We start from the raw sequence: 12700 nt of genomic DNA on the forward strand, positions 1-12700 counted from the left end.
AAGTGCAATACTTCAACTCATTTATCAAAATGACAAACGACAAAGTATAGTACTTCAACTCATTATCGAATTATCGACAACAACAAAGTACAATGCTTCAACTCATTATCGAATTATCGACAACGACAAAGCATAGCCCAATGTGGGCGGCACTTAGACATTCTTTGGGTATATTGATCCCGGAAACTGAATCGTAATAGCGATCGAGTAATTACCCTGTTCTGCGGCAGCGATTCGATAATTGTGTGTGTGTGTTGGACTGTTTTGCTTATAACTCGACGTATATTATGAATTTTAACGTCGTTCAAATGCCAGATTACAAGTCCCAACCCCTGCTATTTATACTGAAATTTTAACACCGTCGCGTAGCGCGAGGGGGTACCCTTTTAGGCGTCGCGCTACGCGAGTGATCACTCTATTTTCATAGAGTAGCCCTTCGTGCATGTAGGCTTGCTGTGTCGACGGTTTTTTATTTTTCGAATTTTATAATTAGTTATGAAGATAATCGTTATTAGGGTTTTGCCCCCCCCCCCTGAGTTTTAGGGGCCCTGATCCTGATTCTGATTGTTCTGAAAATTTTAGGGTTAGTGCAGAATTACTTGGGTTTCTTAATTAGGGTTTCCTTAATAGCTAATTACCATTCTAATTATTAATTTTAATGGGAGTTGTTACATCCTCCCCACCTTAGGAAAAATCTCGTCCTCGAGATTCACTGAAATAGATGAGGATACTTGCGCTTCATTTCTGACTCTAATTCCCAAGTGTATTCCAGTCCTCTCTTGGAATTCCATTTGACTTTTACCAACACAAGTCGCTTGTGTTTGAGGAATTTGACTTTCCGGTCTTCTATTTGTAAAGGTTTTTCTATAAATTTCAGTTTTTCATTTACCTCTATGTCTTGAAGAGGTACTACCAGAGATTCATCTGATAAACATTTCTTAAGGTTGGATACATGAAATATATCATGTACTCCAGCTAGTTCTTCTGGTAGCTGCAAACGATAAGCAACTGGTCCGATTCGTTGAATCACTGGAAATGGTCCAACATATCGGGGACTCAGTTTTCCTTTCTTACCGAATCTTACCACACCTTTCCAAGGAGATACTTTCAGAAGTACTTTGTCTCCTATTTGGAATTCAAGTGGTTTGCGACGATTGTCGGCGTAGCTCTTCTGGCGATCTCTAGCGGTTTTTAATCTTTCCTTGATTTGAGTTATCTTATCTGTGGTTTCTTGCACGATTTCTGGACCTGATAATTGACTTTCTCCTATTTCTGCCCAACATACGGGTGTTCTACATTTGCGTCCATATAGTGCCTCGAATGGAGCGGCTTCAATACTTGAATGATAACTATTGTTATAGGAGAATTCAATTAATGGTAAATGGTTATCCCAATTACCTCCAAAGTCAATTACACATGCTCGAAGCATGTCTTCCAGAGTTTGGATTGTACTTTCACTTTGTCCGTCGGTCTGTGGATGATATGCAGTACTCAGGTTGAGTCGGGTTCCCATTGATTCTTGGAAACTTGTCCAAAATCGGGAAGTGAAGCGACTATCTCTATCCGATACGATGGAGAGCGGGACTCCATGTAAGGATACTATTTCATCCACATATAGCTTGGCTAATCTTTCCATGCTAAAGGTTTCTTTTATTGGTAGAAAATGAGCTGATTTGGTTAATCGATCCACGATTACCCAAATTGCATCATTACCTTTTCTGGTTCTGGGTAACTTAGTAACAAAATCCATTGTTATAAGTTCCCATTTCCATACAGGCATTTCTAACTGTTGTAGTAAACCTGAGGGTTTCTGGTGTTCGGCTTTAACTTGTGAACAGGTTAAACACTTAGATACGTATTCAGCTATATCCTTTTTCATTCCTATCCACCAGAAATTTTTCCTTAAATCTTGGTACATCTTATTGTTTCCTGGGTGTACAGTATACCTAGATTTATGAGCTTCTTCTAAGATCTTTGATCTTAAATTTCCTTGTTTAGGTACCCAAATTCTGCTTTGGTGAAATTTCCAAATTCCATCATTTCCTTGTTCTAATTCTTTTAGGTAACCTTTCATTCTTTCGGCATCGTCCTTGATTGCCGTTTTCTGGATTTCCTTCACTTGTTCCTGTAAATCTACGTGTAGGTTTATTCTAAGAGCACGGACTCGCCTTTGTTTTTCATGATACTTACGACTTAAGGCATCTGCTACTACGTTAGCTTTTCCTTCGTGATATTGAATATCACAGTCGTAATCACTCAAGACTTCCATCCATCTTCTTTGCCTCATGTTTAACTCTTTTTGCCCGAATATATATTTTAAACTCTTATGATCTGTATAAACAGTAAACTTACTTCCATACAGATAATGTCTCCAAATCTTAAGGGCAAAAACTATGGCTCCTAGTTCTAAATCATGAGTCGTATAGTTTTCTTCGTGCTTTTTCAACTTTCTGGAGGCATACGCAATTACCTTCTTGCGTTGCATCAATACACATCCGTATCCTAATTTTGAAGCATCACAGTATACTTCAAAACCTTCCGTTCCTGCTGGTAAGGCTAAGATTGGCGCATTGGTTAATTTCTGCTTTAAGATTCTAAAGGCTTCTTCTTGCTTTGGTCCCCATTCAAACTTAGTGGCTTTACAGGTTAGCTTAGTTAATGGTACAACTATCTTGGAAAAATCCTTAATAAACCGTCTATAATAACCGGCTAAACCTATAAAACTTCTAATTTCCATTGCAGTTTGTGGAATCTTCCAGTTGGTAATTGCTTCGATCTTAGCAGGATCTACGTGAATACCTTCGTGATTCACCATGTGGCCTAAGAATTGCACTTCTTGCAGCCAGAATTCGCACTTCGAGAATTTCGCGTACAACTTTTCTTTTCTTAATAGAGTTAAGAGTGCATGCAAATGTTGACAATGCTCGGCTTGACTTTTGGAATAAATGAGTATATCGTCAATGAATACGATCACAAATTTATCCAAATATGGTTTACAGATTCTGTTCATCATGTCCATGAATGCAGCTGGGGCATTGGTTAATCCGAAGGGCATGACTGTAAACTCATAATGACCATACCTAGTTCTGAAAGCAGTTTTAGGTATGTCTTCCTCTTGTACTTTCAATTGATGGTATCCAGATCTTAAATCTATCTTAGAGAAATACCTAGCTCAAAAAGATCATCAATCCTAGGTAATGGGTATCGATTCTTAATTGTAACTTTATTCAATTCTCTATAGTCAATACACATTCTCATTGATCCATCTTTCTTTTTCACAAACAACACTGGTGCACCCCAAGGGGATGAACTAGGTTGTATAAATCCTTTGCTTAGTAATTCATCTAATTGCTTTTTCAATTCTAGCATTTCGGTAGGAGCTAATCGATAAGGTGCCTTGGCTATCGGTGTAGTTCCTGGAATTAGATGAATCCTAAATTCTACCTCTCTATCAGGGGGTAACCCAGGTAAATCTTCTGGAAAGACATCTGGGTATTCTGAAACTACAGGAATTTCCTTGAGTTCCTTGCCTTTAGTACAAATGATTATGGAAATCATATATACTATTCCTTGGTTCCGTTCATAATTAGCAACTTTCATTACTGATATGAACTTCAATGGTTTCCGAGGTTTATCTCCTGAAATCTTAATTATCTCTCCTGTAGGTGTTTGAATTTCTATAGAATTCTTATCACAAATGATTTGCGCATGGTTGGCTATTAACCAATCCATTCCTAACACAACATCGAATTCAGCTAATTTCATAGGAAATAGGTTTGCAGTAAATTTATGACCTAAAAGTTCTATGTTTACTTTTTGCAAAACCTGATTGATTTCTACTGAATTCCCATCTGCAGTTTCGACTGTAAAGATCTGCCTAACTGTAGTTAATGGTAACTTAAGAGCTTGACAAAATGAAGTATTTATAAAACTTTGGTTCGCACCAGAGTCAAATAATACTTTTGCATAGACGTTGTGGACTAAAAACGTACCGGCGATCACATCCGGAATGAGTTCTGCTTCTTGAGTAGTTAGCTGAAATGCTCTAACGTTCTTTTTAGTAGTTCCTTCAGCTGCCTTGGGTTTGTTATCTGCTGGGTTGATTAACTTAGGACATTCTGGTTTGATATGTCCAGCTTCTCCACAATTGTAACAAATTATGGATTTCTTTCTGCAGTTTTCTTCCCGATGTCCGGTTGTTTTGCAAAAATTGCAAATTCTATTACATTTTCCAAAATGTCTCTTTTTGCAAATTTTGCAGAATGGCACAGTTGAAGATTGCCCTGTTCCCCTTTTCTTGAAATTACTACTATTACCCATTCTGAATCCTTGGGTAATTTTCTGAGCTAATTTCTTCTTCCTATCTTCCTCTCGTGTGCGTATTAGTTCGTCGGTTAAGGTATTAGCTAATTCGACGGCATCGTCAATAGTGCGAGGTCTCGCAGCTTTAACGATATTGCGAATTTCGCTAATTAATCCCCAAATATATCGAGAAATGAGTACTGGTTCTGGCGAAGCCAAGTTAGGTACCACTCTCGCATACTCGAAGAATGTTGAAGTATAGCCGTGACAATCTACCCCGGTCATTCGATGATTTAGGAACTTATTTGCCATTTGTTCCTTTTCATACTCAGGACAGAATTTTCTTTCGACAAGATTTTTAAATTCGTCCCAAGTCATAGCATAAGCTACCCGTCTGCCTTTTGCCTGTAGCACTGTGTTCCACCATTCTAGTGCTCCTTCTTTAAACAGGTTTGAGGCATACATGACTTGATCTTCTTCAGCACATTTACTTATTGCAATAACTGCTTCGGTTTTCTCTAACCATCGCAATGTTGCAGTTGCTCCTTCGTTGCCTGCAAATTCAGCGGGTTTACAAGCAAGAAATTCTTTGAAAGTGCAACCAGGTGTTGCAGCCTTTCGTTTCTTAGGGCGCTGCGTGTGTTGAGATTCATTGTCATGATTTATATGATCATTGCCCCCGTTTATACTGTTACTGAAATTATCTTCGATGGTATGTTTACTAGGAACGATATGTTGCGGATCGTTTGGATTTTTCATAGCAGCAACGAACATTGGAATTGCGTTAGCTATTCCTTGGGCAACCATATTTTCAATATCTTGTTTAGTCATATATTGATCTTCTGGGTGTTGCTCCGATTGATTAACTTCATTTACTGGTTCGTTATCGTTATTTGCCATCTGATGATAAATTATTATGAATAATTAGTAATTAACAATTTATATAAATCATTAAACAAGTTATAACACATAAAGCCCAAAATTATCGATTTCTCGATTGCATTTCATATCAGTATAGTATGCATCAATACACACCGATATTTTACAACGTTTTATTTGTTATGTTACAACTGGTTTCACTATTTACTTTTACTATTATACAAAGATAGTTTCCGTCCTCCTACTTGTCATCCTAAAAACGAAGTTCCCTCTCGTCATACTTCCATGCAATCTGTCCCCCTATTTCCCTAATTCTATTCCCTGCATCCATCAATTCTTCACCGAAATGGCGAAGTTCAGCCAGGTTCTCATTGCTCATCGGTGGATTGGGTAGGGGTTCTGGGTCGAACTGTGGAAAGAATGAGTAAGCGTTATTGACAATATTTTGAAATTGCCAATCGTTGGTCCACCATTCTTCCATTTCTACAGGTTGGTTATGGACTATTGGTTCAGTGAGGGATGGTGCAAAATTCATAGGAATTGGGTTTTCGATAGGATAAGTAAAAATACCCGGACTGACAGGTTGCATAGTCTCACATTTTTCTAGTAAAATATCTATCTGATCCTGAAAAGTAACCCTTTTGGTTTGATTAGAACTTTCTCCAACTTCTACTTGGGTTGGGTTAGAACCTTGCCCTATTTCTATTGCTATTTCCTGAGAATACTGATCGAACTGCTCCTCCATTTGCCTAACCTCATTAGCTTCAGTTTCCTGTTCTTGTGGATTAGGGTTTTCCTGGATTACAATCGCTTTTCCTTTGTCTAAAGGTTTACTAGTTTTAGGGGTTTTTGTAACTGTCTTTCTCTTACGTATACGGCTTCCCCATACATAATTTTTCTTTGGCCTCCTTTTTGGTTTGGTCACTGGTGGAGTAGGAAGTTTTACAGGTTGGTCCACATCAGCAATATATCCCGTGAATTCATGAGAAACTTCTATGTTCACTGGGTACAAATTGAGGTTCTGAAAAGCTTCAGATATCTCGTTCATGCTGTGTAGCATATATGCAAAATGCATAAAATATCAAGTTAAAACTTTGGAACAAAGTTTAACAAATAACATGGAAGTTTTATTGCACACTATTTGTACAAAATACAGGAAAATACACTTAAATTTATTTCACTTTTATTTATTTAGTTATGGGGAAGTACTGCTTGAAATTTTAGGGCATCTTTAAAGATTTGCATGTTCTGCCACAGTGGCTAGCATATATAAATTTGCCCATTTTTCATCGAGTTTATCTTCCCAAGGTGATTTATCGATTAAATCCTGGGTTTCCTTTTTAATTTTCCTTTCCCTGATTTGCTCCTTACTTTTCTTAATAATCATACTCCTTTTTCTAGGAGAAAGCGGATTTTCATAGTTCGCTTTTTGCACAAATATTCCTTCCTCAGGAATCGTAGGGAGCTTTGAAATTTTAGTTTTAGACGAACTTCCTTTCTCGTAAATTGATCTATCTAATTTAAGATAGATATCTTGCAACTTTTGTTTACCCATACTGTAATTAACAAATAATCAGTTAAAAACACATAAACACATAATCACATAATAATAATCAGGAAAATTAAGTATCGTTTAAATACTTAATTAGCTTAACTTAGTGGCTCTGATACCACCTTGTTTCTGTCACGGCCCCCGACCCGGTTTTACCCGTTTCCGGAGCCGCGGGACAGAAACCCCGTGATATTTGTTTAATTGAGTTATTGCAGCGGAAAATTTTGAAAATCAGGATCGTTGTAAAGCTAAAATTTTTCCCGATTATTTTTATTTCACAATTCGGGACAAAACCCCGATAATTTACAATACATAAGTTTAGTGATAAATTCTTATTTTAAAACATCTTTATTCATTTTATATTGAGCCACTATATTAAGCTTGAAATGCTCCTCAGCACTTTTCCTGATTTACAGCAGATCACCTGAAACATGTTTGAAAAAGATTTTTGTCAGCGGGGAAATACTGAGTGAATCATTCATTTTACTGAAAATGACACATTTGCTATAATTCACAGTATTAAGAGTTTTTACATATGTTTATTATCAACCAACATTTCAAGAATAGGTATTTGTCACAGACCAGCTCTGTGACTGTGGTCATATCACCATTGGTTGTCCCAATGAGTGACGTATGTCACAATTAGGCTCGCCCACCTAATGTGAAGGAAACAATAATAACAATACTGTGCACAATACCCCACATACCGGCTGTAATTTGGTGATTACATAAACTTAATCACTGTAATTATAACTCTGAAAAATGATTTGGAGTATTGTAAAACAGTTGATAAAAAGAGAATGACTCACATTGCAGATTTAGTACTGACAGAATGTAATTTTATCCTTGTTTAACCTAATTTCATAATAATGCACATAAAACAGAGTTAGTAATCAATACAGCAGTTACGATAATTTCCCGAGATCAAATATTCGCAATGAATGACCAAGTGCAATACTTCAACTCATTTATCAAAATGACAAACGACAAAGTATAGTACTTCAACTCATTATCGAATTATCGACAACGACAAAGTACAATGCTTCAACTCATTATCGAATTATCGACAACGACAAAGCATAGCCCAATGTGGGCGGCACTTAGACATTCTTTGGGTATATTGATCCCGGAAACTGAATCGTAATAGCGATCGAGTAATTACCCTGTTCTGCGGCAGCGATTCGATAATTGTGTGTGTGTTGGACTGTTTTGCTTATAACTCGACGTATATTATGAATTTTAACGTCGTTCAAATGCCAGATTACAAGTCCCAACCCCTGCTATTTATACTGAAATTTTGACACCGTCGCGTAGCGCGAGGGGGTACCCCTTTAGGCGTCGCGCTACGCGAGTGATCACTCTATTTTCATAGAGTAGCCCTTCGTGCATGTAGGCTTACTGTGTCGACGGTTTTTAATTTTTCGAATTTTATAATTAGTTATGAAGATAATCGTTATTAGGGTTTTGCCCCCCCCTGAGTTTTAGGGGCCCTGATCCTGATTCTGATTGTTCTGAAAATTTTAGGGTTAGTGCAGAATTACTTGGGTTTCTTAATTAGGGTTTCCTTAATAGCTAATTACCATTCTAATTATTAATTTTAATGGGAGTTGTTACACAAAAGGGAAGAAATAGATGAAAAAACGTTGAACCCCAAACGTACGTTGCGACGTGTTAACTCGAAAAATTTTAAATGAAACATTAAACAGAAAAGTTGCAAAAGATGAAAAGTATAAGGGACAAAGTTGAAAGTAAAAAGTGTTGGGTTAAATTACAAATGATGAAAAGCTCGAGGTTAAAGGTAAAAAAATCAATGGGTTAAATTAACAAATATTAAAACTTTAAATTTAAATTATCAAAGAATAAAACGTTAAAGTTAGAAACAAAAAAATCTATTAAAAAAACACTCACAAAGTCAAGGTAAAACAAACACGTTTATTTTTAGTTTAGAATTGTATTAAATGTTTAATTATTATTATTATTATTATTTTAATTGTAAATGTTTATAGTGATCGAAGAATATTTTTTTTATGTTTGAATTTTATTTTATTTTTTTGAACAGTAAAATTGGATCACTAACGGACTAATTCAGGAGGAAACCCAATAAATCAGATAAAAAACCCCTTGTGAGAATCAAACATAGAACCTAATGATCTCTAAGCTTTATCTCACCCTAATATGACACTCGGCTATAATACCATGGGCAACCACATATAATTACTAATACTATTATTTCTAAGGAGTAGGGTTCGCACGGAAAGTGTGTTTTTCCTAGAAAGTCTAGGAAGCGATCTGGTCCATCCGATTGGTGTGTTTAAGGGTTGAGATTAAATCAATGGCAATCTTGTAATATTTGAGTTTAATTAATTGATTGTTTTAAATGAGTACCGTTTTTTTAATCAATCACAACTCCTATTTTAAGCGAATTTCCTTCTCTCTCTCAACCCACATTCGGAAACCCCTAAAATCATACCAAATATACCTAAAATCATGGATGAAGATTTCCCCTCTTTCTCTTTCTCTCTCTCTCTCTCTCTCCTCTCTCTCTCTCTCTCTCTCTCCCTCTCTAAACCCACCTCCAAAAACCGCCGTCGGCCACCCCTTCATCAAATCATCATCATCTTTAACAACAAATCCTTATCATTACCTAAAACACCCCCACCCTCTACCGTTGACGGAGCCACCCCCGCCATTCTACGGCTGACACCACCACTCCGCCTCCCCTGAAACAATACACGACTAGCCGGAGACGTGGTTCTAACAAGATCTGAAAGACTGAGAAGAAAATATAACAGGGCCAGGGCTTACCGGAGAAGAAAACGCGACCCAAGCGACCAGAAATCTGCTTGCTGTTAAAACACAGCGTCAAGAAATCTGCTTGCTGTTAAAACACAATGTCCAGCAATCTGCTTGTTGTTAAAACACAGCGTCAAGGAAAACTGCTTGCTATTAAAACACAATGTCAAGAAATCTGCTTGTTGTTAAAAAAACAATGTAAAAAAACCTCCAGGAATCTGCTTGCTGTTAAAACACAGCGTCAAGAAATCTGCTTGCTGTTAAAACACAACGTCAAGAAACCTGCTTGCTGTTAAAACACAATGGTCAGCAATCTGCTTGCTGTTAAAATACAGCGTCAAGAGTGTTAAAATGCAAAAGAACTGTTAAAACACATTCAGAGTGTTAAACACAACCTGATTATATATTGACTTCAGAGTGTTAAAACACACTGACTTCAACCTCTCTGACTTCAGAGTGTTAAAACACATTCAGAGTGTTAAAATGCAAAAGAACTATTAAAACACAACCTGACTATATATTGACTTCAGTGTGTTAAAACACACTGACTTCAACCTCTCTGACTGGTAAAACACATCACCAAGACCTGCTGATAGTTTTCCAGATAAACACATTTCGTGATATTTGGAAGAGATTTAGATTCAAAAACAACAATAATTCTGAAAATCAGGGACAAAAATCGGTTACAATTAGATATCATGCAAATTTTAGTTGATGAAGATACATTCCAAAAATAAAATTAAAATGTGAAATTACATGATAGCCCTTCTACTTAAAATCCCTCAATGACACATGTCCAATTCTTATTCTTTCCTAGACTTTATAGGAAAAATAGACTTTCCACCCAACTCCTACTCTATTTCTAAGAATGAGCTACTTTTAAGCACACGGAGGAATTTTACTTCGGATATTTAAGAAAACAAAACACCGAAATTAACGGTAGATCGCATCCCATACAGTGGCGGATCCAGGATTTTTTTCTTGGGGTGCGGAAATTTTTTAAAGATTTTAAACCCTAGCTATATAAAAAAATCGATTCATAGCATGTCGGATCGGGTCGGGTCATGTAAAACAAGTAAAAACAAACAAACAAAGTTTCATAGCGTGTCGAATCAGATCGGGTCGGGTCCATTTCAATTCTCAAACAATCAAACCCTAGTTCCTAACTTCCTATCACATTAACAAACAAAAGAAACATCAAAGTTCAAACCATCCATACTTTTATTTCTCTTAATCATTCAATAAAAGAACAAAAAAACTTATCTTAACCATTCAGATGTTACCAAACAGCCCCTTAGTAGGCTAACTTGTTTACATAATTTGATCGGGTTTCAATCCGTGTTCACAGTTTTTTTTACATAAATTCCTAACATTTTTTTCTAAAGGGTGCGGACGAAAATTTTCAAGGGGTGTGGTTTGGATTTTTCACGAAAAATACCACTAAAATCTTTTTTTTTCAAGGGGTGCGGCCGCCCACCCACCCCATAACTTGGGTCCGCCCCTGATCCCATAAACTTCTTACAAAGAGATCACTTTTTACCTACAATAAAGTATAGATTATGTGTGGGTGATAAAAAAAACTGTTAAAAAGAACAAATTTATCACCCACACATCATCTATACTAGATATACAATAAACCAGTTGCATCTGCCTCTATCAATAGTCTTTCTATTAATACTAATAAAACAAAATAATTAGGGATACATGTCCAAATTCTAGATCACCTAAGTTTACTTTTCTCACTTAAACCCTTATATCAGTATCTTGGAAACACAAATCTTTGTGCCCTATCTGAGCATAAGCTTTTCACTCCTTTTTCTCTTCTATGTGGAAACCTTAAAATCTTTTCCCGTTGGATTCTAATATCATGTTCGTTCATAAACTGGTTGCCAATGACGTGTGCAAATAGTAACAACAATATTATAAGGATGAACATACTAGTTTTAAAGGTAAAAGTCCTAAAAATACTAAATATACACGTGAAAAGGCAAGCGTACCTATCGTTAGTTAATTAAGGTAAGTTTCCAAGTATCAATCATTAGACACGATAGTTTCTAATACTAGGTTTATTTATAGATGTGTAATCTACGTAGCATAAATGATTGTAGGATGAAATCAAGATTATTAAGAGAATATAACCATTGAGAATTAAATCATCATAGAAATAATAGTGTCTGTGAAACTGTTTCAAGAACTAACTTGATAATAGAGTACAAAGTGTTAAGATGAATTAATGCCGGCTTAATCCTACCAAACGAGGGTTGAAAACTATAGACACACCTCAAGACCTAGTTAGGTAAAGCTATAATTACTATGTATTTTTATGATTTATGGTTTCTAGTTTGGGTTTAAGATCGATCCATGAACATAGCGACTTACGAACAAATCAAGATCAATCGAATAGAAAACCCTAACTAGTTTCCAGATGCTATTAGCCAAATCCTTCCCGTAGGTCGCTTACATATTTTTACCAATTATGTTGTTTAGTCGTCTATTACCGATCAAGGTTTCAAGCCCTAAGTTAATAGACGTTAATATAACTTAAAATGGAAGAAATCAAATCTAACATGCATAACCTCATAAAAAAGATCAATCCAACCACACAAAAAAACATCATAATCAATACACAACATGTATTCATACACATCTCATTATGTTTAAGCAAGTTAGGTGAACAACTTGTCGAGTAGACACATGTTTAGGCCTTAGTGTCGTATATGGTTTAGGACACTTGTAGGTCGGCTTCGTTGTCAGGCATCTTTTATTTGCTAGCATTGTTGCCTAAAGATGTGGGTAAGTTTTCACGGCCCATTTTTTGTTTTAAAGTTTTATAACTTGGAGGAAATACGTGTTTGGTTACTGGGTGTTGTAGTTGGGCATGAAATCCTTCGTATCTATTATGCGCGCATAAGTTTGGTTGATTGTGATCTTGTAAAGCTCTTGTGTTAATTGTTTCAGTAACCATTAGTTTGTCAAGACCGCGAAAGTCAAATAGATATATTGGGATTGGTAATCCCCACTCTTGGTCAGTTATGACCTGTTAGAGTGCAATTGTGTCCTAATTGTTGACATCGCCATGGCCATGGGTGTACGATGTAAATGTTAGTTGTCATGGTTTGGTTACAGGGTTATGTTGGCACATACGTCATTGTTTTGCAAGACAATGACTTGATC

Source organism: Helianthus annuus, chromosome 12, assembly GCF_002127325.2.
Source record: "Helianthus annuus cultivar XRQ/B chromosome 12, HanXRQr2.0-SUNRISE, whole genome shotgun sequence".
NCBI lineage: Eukaryota > Viridiplantae > Streptophyta > Magnoliopsida > Asterales > Asteraceae > Helianthus > Helianthus annuus.